Raw genomic sequence first — 11,018 nt, forward strand, 5'->3', positions numbered from 1 at the left:
GTCGTACTATGTGAAGATGTGCTTTCTTTGTGTTTTTATTCATTTAACATTTGTCTCTTCTGCAAGTCTGTGAGTTCAAGAGGGTGGGAATCCCACCTGTGTGTGCACGGGGGCAGGGCTGGAGCTTAGAAGCGTGCCTGGCAGTGTGCATTCTCGAGAGGAATTTGTTGAATGAGTGAGGTGGTATTTAGCCAGAACTCCATGCGAGAACGGCACTGAGCGAGGATGGCTTCAGAGACAGATTGTCCACCTTCCTTTCCAGATACCCTTCAATCTGTCCTGGAGGCAGCAGATGGCAGCTGGTGGGACGGGACACTCTCCACAGGGACTCGGGCTGCAGACCTGAAATGTGCGTTGGCGGGAAAGCACAAGCCTGTGGAGGGTGGATAAAACACAAAATCCCCCCGTGTCTGCTGCCGGAGCATTGGTGGTTACACAGTGCCCATACTCGTAAGCACCTTGGGAGAGATTCTTGTCTTAGAAGCACGACGAAGATTAGAGCCCAGGCTCCGAATTTAAATGATCTGTATCACAATCCTTGTTCCACCAGGTGTATGACCATGGGCAAGTTGTGGACTTTTCTTTCCCTGTTAGTGAGGATAATAGTGCCTCCCTTATACAGGTTTATGAGGAGTGGTAACCACCCAGTAGATTCTAGCTATTATTGTAATTCTCTTGGGTAACTGATTTGTTCAAAGGCGTGATCATTGTGATTTATGGAATGGCCAAATTTCCCTTTTCACATTGGCTGCCAGGAAGCTCAACATCAATCTTATGACCCAACCACAGAAACTCCTAGAACATCAAGTGTGCTTTTTGTGAACAGGCTTTATTTGTGGCTCCATTTATGCCCCAACTTTGTCATTTCTTTCTTCACTTGCTCTGCTATTTTTGTGTGTTGCTTGCTCTAACTTATTTGTCCTCGGAAACTGCCTTTCATCTTCCCGGTAAGAAATCTGGCATCTTGTATGAGGAGTTTCTGCTTGCATGTGGCTACTTTTGTCTCCTTAGTGAGACAGCGGGTTTAAGGGCTACCTCCCAGGCACTTTTCAACCCTCCCCTCCCCCTGTGGTTAAGTGGTGCATTCTAAGCCGAGTGGATGAGTTGATGAAATGTTAGGAAGGCGAGGAACTCAAAGAAGCTCCCAGCCTTTGCTTCAAGAGAGGAAATAACTGACCCACGAGGTCTCTGCTCTCTCAAGTGTCCATAAAACTAAAAACAGCTCCGTGTGGGAAAGGTCAATGACCAGGGCTTGAGCTTCCTGTGCTTCCAGACCCCAGAGAGCAATGTGGATTCTGGAAGAAGGAGTGGACAGCCAGGGGGACTTTGGTGGTCCCAGAGCTGCCTCACTGGTTGGCCAACACGAGGCATCAGGCTTCATTTTGATTCCTGGGAGTGGCAGAGATTCCCAGGAATCTCTGGGAATCTCTGGCTCCCTCACCAGCATCTGGGTCATCCTCTTTGTCCTGGATGGCATATTTCACGTCTTCTCATGAAAAGGTGGACAGTCTGGCAGCTCTGGGCCCCCAGCCCCACACGGCAACCATCCACCCCTCTTCCGATGGGTGCAAACCCCTGGCTGCTGTGCTGGGCCCCACGGCCTCGCCTGCCCCCCACTTCTGCCTGCCCCTGTTGGTGTCTGAGGCTGAGCCCTGGTTGACGGTGACATGGATGATGTGGGGCCCAGGCGGCTTTTCTTGCCTCTTGGAGACCCTCTGCCACCCTGCATAACCGTGGCGGGCACTTGTCCTGTTAGGGTGTCCTCAGTTTTCCCATTTGCAAGTTGCAGCCCCCTCTGTGGGACCTCCACTCCTCTCAGACGCCCATCCCCACCCCATCCTGTTCACCCAAATCTTTCCCGTCTTTCAGACCTGAGCCGTCCCATCTCCTCCGGGAGGGCTGCCAGGGTCCCCAGGCAGCCCCTGTTCACATACCCTCATGCTGTTCTGTAATTATTTGCCCCCAGTCCTGCCACATACACACAGGCCTCGCACATGCTAAGGACTCAGAACGTGCCTGTGGAATGAATGAATGAGGGTGTGGACCAAGCACGAGCCACAGGACTGAGAGGCCAGTGTTCACGGGGACTCAAGCAGCCGAACCCAGATCTGCATGTGGGACTCAGAACCCTAGGTCTCCTACGAGAGCCCTCTGGCCAGGCCCCTGGACCCCTGCAGTCCCCCTGACTGCTCTCCAAGGCCAGACTTTGCCCACGGAGCCACTGTCCGCCCGGCCACCCCGCTGCTGTGCCGTCCTGGGGAGAAAGATGCCACAGCGCTAGCCGGTCACACCAGCGGCCCCTGCCTGGTCAGCCGCCTCTGCGGAGAGGAGCAGCCCCACAAGGAGGCCGTCTTTCCTCCTCCCCAACCCGCTCCCACCGCCGCCCCCTCGCTGCGCCGCTCCCCACCCCCAATCCTCGCTCTTTAATCGCTATTCCGGGGAGCAGGAAGAATGTCGTAGATGTTGCATCTGTTTTTCTGGAAGACTGCGAAGCCGCATTAAAATATGCGCTCCGTGGGCGTCGGATAGGCTGGGGCCTCTCCGGCAGCTTAATAGTGGGGGAAGGAACTGAGGAAGGAAGAAATGGGAGGGACAGGCAGATGGACAGACAGAGAAGGACGGACAGAGAAGGAGACGCTTGGAGAGACACAGAACACCGAAAGTGGCAAAGATTCAAAGAGCGACAGAGCCAGAAAGAGACAGATAGGTAGAGTAAGGAACAGATGAGAGAGAGGAAGATGGGGAGTCTGTGGCCGTCGCCACGGTCCTGATTTTCAGCGTTCTCCTGACGGGCCCTGGACAGAGATGTACGAGGTTTACCCTCAACATCCACCGTGCGAGGCCTGCGAGATGCACACAGCGGTTACTTCTGGGAGCAGCAGTGACCCGCTCACGGAGCCCTGCCCGGCCTGGGCCGCGGCGTGGAGCCAGGGTGCTCGCCTCCCTTGCGCGCTCTTGTCTCCATCTTCTCCGGGGAGCTGGCAGGAGGCAGGGCTGGGCTCCTTGCAAACTTCCTCCATCCCTGTGTCGCCTGGGCTGGGACAGGGCCCTCCGTGTGGGCCGGCTGGTTGGCGGGGGCAGCCTGTCTTGCCGACGGGGGCTGAGCATAGGGTGACGGGATGAGGAAGGTGTGTGTGAGCGAAGTCCACGTGAGGGAGGAGGCGAGAAAAGTAGAGGATTGGGGCGGCTCTGGGCGGGCGGGGACGGAGGAAGACCATTTAGTGAGCGCACGCTGGACACTTAGACATCGTCACTACCCCACGAGGTGAGAGTATCAATCCCCCATTTCACAGATGGAGCAGTGGAGGCTCAGAGACGGAAGGTGCTTGCCCAAGGGCACACAGCCAAGGGGGGCCCCCGGGAGAGTGCAGAGCGGGTGTCTGACCATTCCCTGGGCCCCTCTCCCAGCAGCCCCCATTTCTGTTTGGGGATCCACGTCGTTTGGGGCTGCTGACTCCACTCTGGGCAGGGGACAAGCCCATGGTCCAGGCTGGGCGGGGGCCTCATTCTTCCCTTCTGGAGACAGTGGCTGGAGCGGTGGGCAGGAGGCAGGGCCCCAAAGATTGTGATGCCTGACCAAGGGGCTGGGCCTGGGTCCTGTGGGGCAAAGGGTCTCAGGAGGACCCGAAGCAGCGACTGGAGAGGGCTAGGGGTCAGGCCAGGGTCCAGGAAACAAAGGCAAGCGTTCGGGTATTGATAAACCCAGCTGCCCATGTGGCATCACAAGCCGTGGTGTGACTGATGGCAATAAAGACCGTCAGAGAAGGGCCTTGTCTAGCTGCTCACCAGTTTTACGGATGGGGAAACAAATAATTTCTTTAGTGCAGTGAGTTCAGAATTGTGTCTCAGAGCAGTTCACCCGGAGGAGGGGCCGGGGGTCTCAATGACCATTTACATGCCACATCTGTGCCCTCTCCCCTTCCTAGTTGTCATTCCACAACCCGCCCAGCCCTTCAAGTCCTCTACACCCCATGGAAGGCCAACCCTCGTCCCAGCTCAGGCTGAGCCCTATTGCCTTAAGGCCCCAGCCACAGTGAGTGGTTTGGGGGAGGAGTGAGCTAGATCCACCCAATCTCAGCAAATCCCAAGAGTCTCGTCTGGGGCAGACACGAGGGCAGGGCATGCTTGCTGACCCTCTGGAGATGTCTGAGTTTACACGAAGATCTCCCTGACAGATACTAGAAGCCATCTGGGTACCAAGAGGGACCTCAGCTCAAGAATGAACCTCACAGACAGACAAAGGAAGGCAGACTTGACAGAACCACTGACAAATGGGGCTGGAGCCCTGATCAAGCCTCACCTGGAGCCCATACATGCTCAGCTTCTGAGCTACGTAAATGGATAAAGCTCCCCTACGGTCTGCATCAGCCTGAGGGGGATTTTGTCACTTTTATCTTGAATGATGCGTGTGGCATAGTAGGGTCAGGCCGCAGATCTGAGTTTAAAACCTAGCTCTGGGGGTAGGATCTTTGGTGGGTCACTTCTCTCTCTGAGCCTCAGTTTCCCTACCCATAAGATGGTGATGATAACCCCTGCTGGACTAGGCTGTTGGGAAAGACAACATGACTGGCACCTCTGGACACAGGGCTCGGTACCAAGTATGGCTCCAGAACTGCATGTTCCTGGACCCTCTCCCTCAGGGTACAGACTGGTCCTGCTCCCGGGTTTATAAGAAGACCCCTGAAATGCCATCCCCTGGGCTGGAGTATGGCGGCTGCTTCGAGTTGGGGCCAGGAGGTGTTCTGATTATGGTCCCTGGGGGTCCCCCGGGAGCCTGGGCATGGAGCCCCAGCCAGCTCTCAGACCCGTCTCTGGTAGGCCAGGCAGCCAAAAATAGTTGCTTTGCTAGGTTTCTAACAGGAAATCTATTTCAGGCCTGGGAGAAAGAGTTCTTGACCTCCCCTCTCGGACAGAGGCGCTCCCATGACCTCATGCAGAGGGGCAGGAGCATCCAGCAACCCGAGAGCCTCCACACAACCCTCACGCCCGAGGCCTGCTTCTCAGGGAGGGCCCAGCTCGCGCAGGGGCTGGATGCGGGCGGCGCCTCTGTTTGCATCATGAGTACAACCCAAGTGGAGAAACCCTTACACACTGCACTTGACAGGGAGAAGCGGGGACCCTCCATGTCCTGCCCCACCCCCTCCTCAGCATCCGTGGCAGACAGTGTGCTGGCAACGTCTCTCAGAGATATTTAACGCGAGACAAGCACACACACGCGGGCCCTTTTTCTTATACTTGTAGAATCGTACTTCTACAACTTGATCTTTAAAACGGCTTTATTGAAATAGAGTTCACATATATAAAATTCTCCGGTTTGAAGTGTACAATTCAGCGACTTTAGTATATTCGGAGTTGTGCAACCATCGCCATAACCAATTGTAAAATATTTTCTGTACTCCAAAAAGATACCTGCAGTCCTTAGCCGTCACCGCCAATCCCTCTATGCTCCCGGCCCTGAGCAACTGCTAATCTCCTTCCTGCCTCTCTAGATTTGCCTATCGTGGACATTTCATGAAAACGGAATCATTTACTACATGGTTTTTTGTGACTGGCTTCTTTCCCTCAGCACAATGATTTCAGGTTCATCCCTGTTGTAGCACGCATTGGTATTTCACTCCTTTTTATGGCTGACTAATATTCCACTGGATATATGGTACAGATGCACCACACTGCATTTGCCCATTCATCAGCTGATGGACATTTGGGTTGTTCCTGGCTTTCGGCTATTGTGCACAAAGCTTCTGCAGACATTCGTGCACACGCTTTTGTGTGGATGTGTGCTTTCATTTCTCCTGGGTGCACACCTCGGGGTGGAATTGCTGGCTCGTGTGATGTCTCTTTGTTTAGCCGGTTGAGGCACTGCCAGATCGTTTTCCAAAGCAGCTGCACCATTTGACACGCCCGCCAGCCATGAATGAGGGCTCCCGTTTCTCCATTCCTCACCAACACTTGTTGTTGTCTGCTTTTCGATTACAGCCGTCCTCGTGGGTGTGAAGTGGTGCCTCAATGGGCTTCTGATTAGCAACCTGACTTTTTTTTTTTGACTTAATATGTCTTGGAGGTGTTTCCCTGTCATGGACCCATCGTAACCCTTTCGATACCTCCATAGCACTCTCCTAGAAGACTGCACCCTGTTTAATCACTCCCCTCTTGGTGGACACTTGGATTAGTTCCTGTCTTGGGCTGCAAGGAACACCTCCAGGGCAGGGGAGGAGCCCCGAACAGGTTCAGCCCAGGCCCCTGGGAGGGAAGTTAGAGGACACCTCCCAGCCCTGGCTGGTATCTCCTTGTGCAATGGAAAGGGCTCCCTGCGCAGTTTTGGCCCAGGCTCTGCCCTGGATATGCTGTGTGACCTCAGGGCAAGTTACACAGCTTCTCTGTGCCTCCTGTTCCCCACCTGTAAACTAAGGCTTGGACTAAGTTCCCCAGCACCCTGCTTTGCTATTCCAACCCCTCCTTATTCCGGTAATCACTCTTATGCCCTTGGCAGCTGCATTACAAACATTTTTTCTTGCCTTGCCTATCACAGACCCTCCGCTATAGCTTCATGACTTCATTCACCTCTCTCAGAAATCCTGAGATAGAGGCTCAGCTGGGCTTATGGTCTGACTGGAGGTTCAGAGAGGGTGAGTGACCAGCTCAAGGATTCCCAGCCACCCAGCCACTGTGCCATGCCATCAGCCAGAGCCGGGCTTCCATCCTGACTCTGCAGCCTCTTGGCCAAGTGACCTCGGGCAGGGGGCATTTCTTCCCTCACCTCCAGTGTCCCCTCCGTAAAGACAGGATGGTGACTGTTCTGGGAAGTCTTTTTGCCCTCAGACCTGCTCTCTGCTCTGAGCCCCGGAATCCGACCTCCATGGGGTATGGCCCAGGCCCCTGCACCCTCTGACCTTGGGTTGGCTTGGCCAATAGGAGGCTCCGATGGTGCTCAGAGAGTGGGAGGGGAGAAAGGCTGGGCATTTATTCCCCTGGCTCCCTCCTTGCTGGGTGGGCAGGGGGTGGCTGTGGCTGCATCTCTTTAACCAAGGCCACGGCTCCTGTTCTCCCCACTTTGCCTCTCCAGGCCTAGGGAGGAACAGCTCCCCATAGTTGGCAGGCCCAGGGACTCCTCTTCAGTCTCCCCTTTGCTGGGGCCTGACTGATCTGGCGACCCTTCCCCAAGGGGTTATGAAGAGGATTGACTGAGAAAAGACACTCATTCATCAGTCCCATTTCCCACGTCCAGAATCCAGAGTGTCCTCTCCACCCGACCCCTTCCTCTCCTGGGGGCCTGGAGGAAGGGGTCCCTATTGTTCCTGCCTCTTCCTTTGCCCATGAAAGATCTGGCTACTGGAAAGCTCCAGAACCCAAAGATCACGCCAGCCTTGAATCTTGGCACCAGCCCGATCTTAGCAATTGGAAATAAACTGGACTGAAAGGCTGTGACTTCATTCCAGGGGAAGAAACTGCTCTTGGGCCCAGGCAGGCTCCCACGTGGCGTGTCCCCCACCCGCTGTGTGCTCCCAGGACCTGCCAGTGTGCGCACATAGCCCACTCTTCAATGACACACCCCTCCAAACCCACGGAGAGCACACGTGCCACACCCCACAGACTTATGACACACATACCTGGGGGAAGAGCCATCCTCGCCCCCACACAGGTACACACTCTTCTGCTGGCACCTGCCAAGGGCACTGCATGGGCATAGGCTGGGGAGAGGCCCGTCCGGGACTCCTGGAAAACCAAGCTCAGGGAGACCAGCCCAGGCCAATGGGCTGGTGTGAGTGTGTATGTGTGCGGGTATGTGTGTGTATGTGTGTGTGTGTGTGTGTGTGTATGCATGGCATGAGTATGTTGGTCTGATGTGTATGTGTGTGTATGTGAGTGCATGTATGTCTGCTGTGTGTGTATCTGCTGTGTGTGTCAGGTGCAGGTGTGTGTGTCTGAGATGTTTGTGTGTGTAGGAGGTTGCCCTTACACCCTACCTGGCAAGGGGAGAGGGAGGCCGCGGTGCACCGTTAGGCCCAGAACAGCTGTGATGTCGAGGTAACCTCTCTCTCCAGCCCACCCAGGACAGACACCTCCAGTGCTGAGACGAAGGGGAAACCTCACCCAAGAAACTGGGACTACTGTCCTCCACGCTCCTGGCCCTAGAAGAGAAGCAGAGGGAGGAGTGGCCCTGCGCCTAAAACCCCTCGTGCCACCTACCTTAGAGGCGCCCCTCCTCCTGGCTGACAGCCCGCTCACCCTGGCATCCAGGCACTTTTGTGCAGTGCACAACCTGCACAACCATACACAGTGGCCCTGACAGCCGCTTGCTGAGTGGGTATGAGCAAGCCACTTCACCCTGAGCCACAGTCTCCTCATCTCTAAAATGGGGGGAAAATGGTATTGCACAACTTTGTGGAGATGGGGTTAAAAGGTATAGCACCTGTGGAAGCCCGGGCCCACAGCAGGGGCTTGGGCACTCAGGGCTGGCTTTCTCTGGCACCCCTCAGTGCTGTGCAATGCACAAAGGCCAGGGGGAGTATGCTCTGAAGGGGTTAAGTCTTGCAGTCAGAGTGAAGGGGTCAAGGGTGCTGCCCACCGGCCCAGGACAATGGGCCAAGCAGCAGGACCTTCCCAGAGGGGCACCAGCTGTGTGTAAGCCAGGCCTCCCGTTGCCCGTTCCAGTCAGCATGCGGGAGAGGGGAAGGGGCAGAGCCGGCCGACATGTGCCTGGCTCTACTAGCTCTCAGACGCCATCGGTCACCCCACAAAACCATGGGGAGAGGCTCCCTCCCTCCCATGGCACGGACGAGGGAGCTGAGCCAAAGAGGAGGCAGGCATTTGCTGGCCATGCAACTGCCGAGCAGAACTGCCGAGCAGCACTGGGACCCGGTCGGTCGTATTAACTGTGTGTTTCCGATGCTTTGTGATCTGGAGCCTTGTTGTCTAACCCTGGAGGGACTGCCCCCGAGGAGCTAGCCAGCTCCTTGAGCTAGTAAACCGCTCACCTTGAAGAGTGTCTTTCATATGCAAACTAACCAATCCAGAGCCCGCACTCAGAGCCACTGTCCCCCGCCCCACCAGCCCAGGACCCCGTGCCAGGCAAGTAGGGCAGCCGCTCCACCCCAGAGCCCGCTGGAACTACTCAAACTAGCCAGTCCTCAGCCCTCTCACTCTGCCTTGCCCAGTCCTTCCCGTGGAAACCACAATACAGGCTCTGGCCCACACGTTCCCCTGGCTCCCCTCTGCCTCGTCACCAACCCTGCACCTCCCTGCGTGGCCCTGCGTGGCCCTGCGTGGCGTGGCCCCTCCTCTTAGGAGCTGTGAGGGACAGCCTTTTCAACGGCAGTCATCTCCTGATCTGCTGGCCTCACCAAACCCGGATATTAACAAAACCTATATTTTAAACCGCTGGTCACAGCTGGTCCCCAAGACCTCACGCGTAACCCCCCTCGTGCCCTACCTGAGCCCTTCCCCTGGGACAGAGCCTCTGGGACTCTGCGTCCGTGTGCAGTATGAATGGCTTCCTTCCCTCGTCTCTGTCTGGTGTCCCAGTTCACCGTGGTTTGGACGTCTGTGTCCCCTGAGCCCGTGTGCAGAGCCCAGCCCCGGGCTCATCTGACTGACATCTGTCTCTTCCACAGACCACGAACCCTGTGAGGGTGGAACCCGGCAGGCACTGGAGAAGCATCTGTGCTGTCCCCGAGCCCATCCCCTCTGAGGCAGATGGGGATGGACTCCTGTACCCATTTCACAGGAAGGAAAACAGAGGCCTAGGGAAGGGAGGTGGCCACCCCAGGGCCACACGGCAGGCCAGCGATGGAACAGGGTTTGAATCCAGGCCTGAGCCCTCGAAGTCCGGGATGTTTCCTTGGCGACCGCGCTTCAGGATCTTGTGCTCCAGCCTGCTCGCTGCAGGGGACAGGTCTGCACTCGGCCATTCTAGAAATGCCGAAAGTGAGAGGCCAGCCGTGCCGCAGGGAGGGGGCACAGGACAGCGAGCGGGGCTGGGGCTCTGGGAAACCATGTGCCACAGGCCTTTGAAATGGAGTTGAAAAGAAGACCTGATTTATAAATAGAGAAGAATCTCGACTAAAGCAACAGTTGTCCTGCTTTTTCTTTGGAGCTGCCGGTGATGCCCCCAAACAAGCTGGCGTGGGGGTGCTCTATTTTGGAGGCTCCCTACGCTGCCCCCTTCCCCAGCCAGGGGCCTGGTCCCCTGCTTCTCCTTGGACTCACCCTGAGTGGATAGACGCCCCGGTGGGGCCCAGGACAAGTTCTGCAGTGGCCTCCTTAGGTCCCTCCCTGAGTACGCCGCACCTATGGGTGAGTGGATGGGCGGACGCAGGGACCGGGGACAGGATTTCACAGCGCCCTTCCCAGTGAGATCCTCCCTGGTGGCCCATTAGAACTGCCAGCCTCCCCCATACTGGAGGCCCTGGCCCTGCCCCGCCTCCGCTCTCTTTTCTCCCTAGCACCTTCCACATCCTGACAGGCCTCAGGGACCTTCTCCCTTCCTTACGGCCTTTCTCCCTCATTAGCACAGGGGCTCCCTGAGGGCAGCCATCTTGGTCTATTTCGTTCACCGGCTGGGCCTAGCACAGGCCTGGCCCAAAGTGGGCCGCGATGGTGAACGAGTGAATCTGTCTGCTACTTAGTCTGTCCCCCTGGGCTTCAGATGGTCCTCCCTGCCAAATGTCCACAGCCACCCCATTCGCATGCCATCTGCCTCCCTCTAGAGACAGCTGCTCTCCCACACCCTCGCCCGGAGCAGGAAGCTGGCTGCCACCCTCCTCGCTGCCTCCCGCTTCCTCATCCCACACCCAGGCCAGCGTTTGGCCTCTAGAATCTCCCTCACACCCACCTCTTCTCTCCATCCTCACTTGCCTCCCTCCAGTCCACCCTCAGCATCCACTCTGCAGCCAGAGTGTTCTTCCTAAGATGCAAATCTGACTTTGTCAATCCTCTGATCAGAACCTTTCTCGCTGCCCGGGAGGAAGCCCAGGTTCCTTAAGACATTTGCAAAGCCCTCCAGTGTCTGGGCCTGCAGA

At 56.5% G+C, this 11,018-nt stretch overlaps 1 long non-coding RNA gene across 1 annotated transcript in view; it reads left to right on the forward strand.

The window, feature by feature from the left end:
- LOC111767730 (uncharacterized) overlaps positions 1 to 10,064 on the forward strand; it is a 35,610-nt gene extending 25,546 nt beyond the window's left edge. The window contains exon 3 of the long non-coding RNA XR_002799532.2: positions 9,612 to 10,064. This is a non-coding gene — a long non-coding RNA (uncharacterized lncRNA). The remainder of the gene's footprint in view (positions 1 to 9,611) is intronic.
- The last annotated feature ends 954 nt before the right edge of the window (positions 10,065 to 11,018 follow it).

The sequence above is a fragment of the Equus caballus genome, chromosome 14 (assembly GCF_041296265.1).
Source record: "Equus caballus isolate H_3958 breed thoroughbred chromosome 14, TB-T2T, whole genome shotgun sequence".
Lineage (NCBI taxonomy): Eukaryota > Metazoa > Chordata > Mammalia > Perissodactyla > Equidae > Equus > Equus caballus.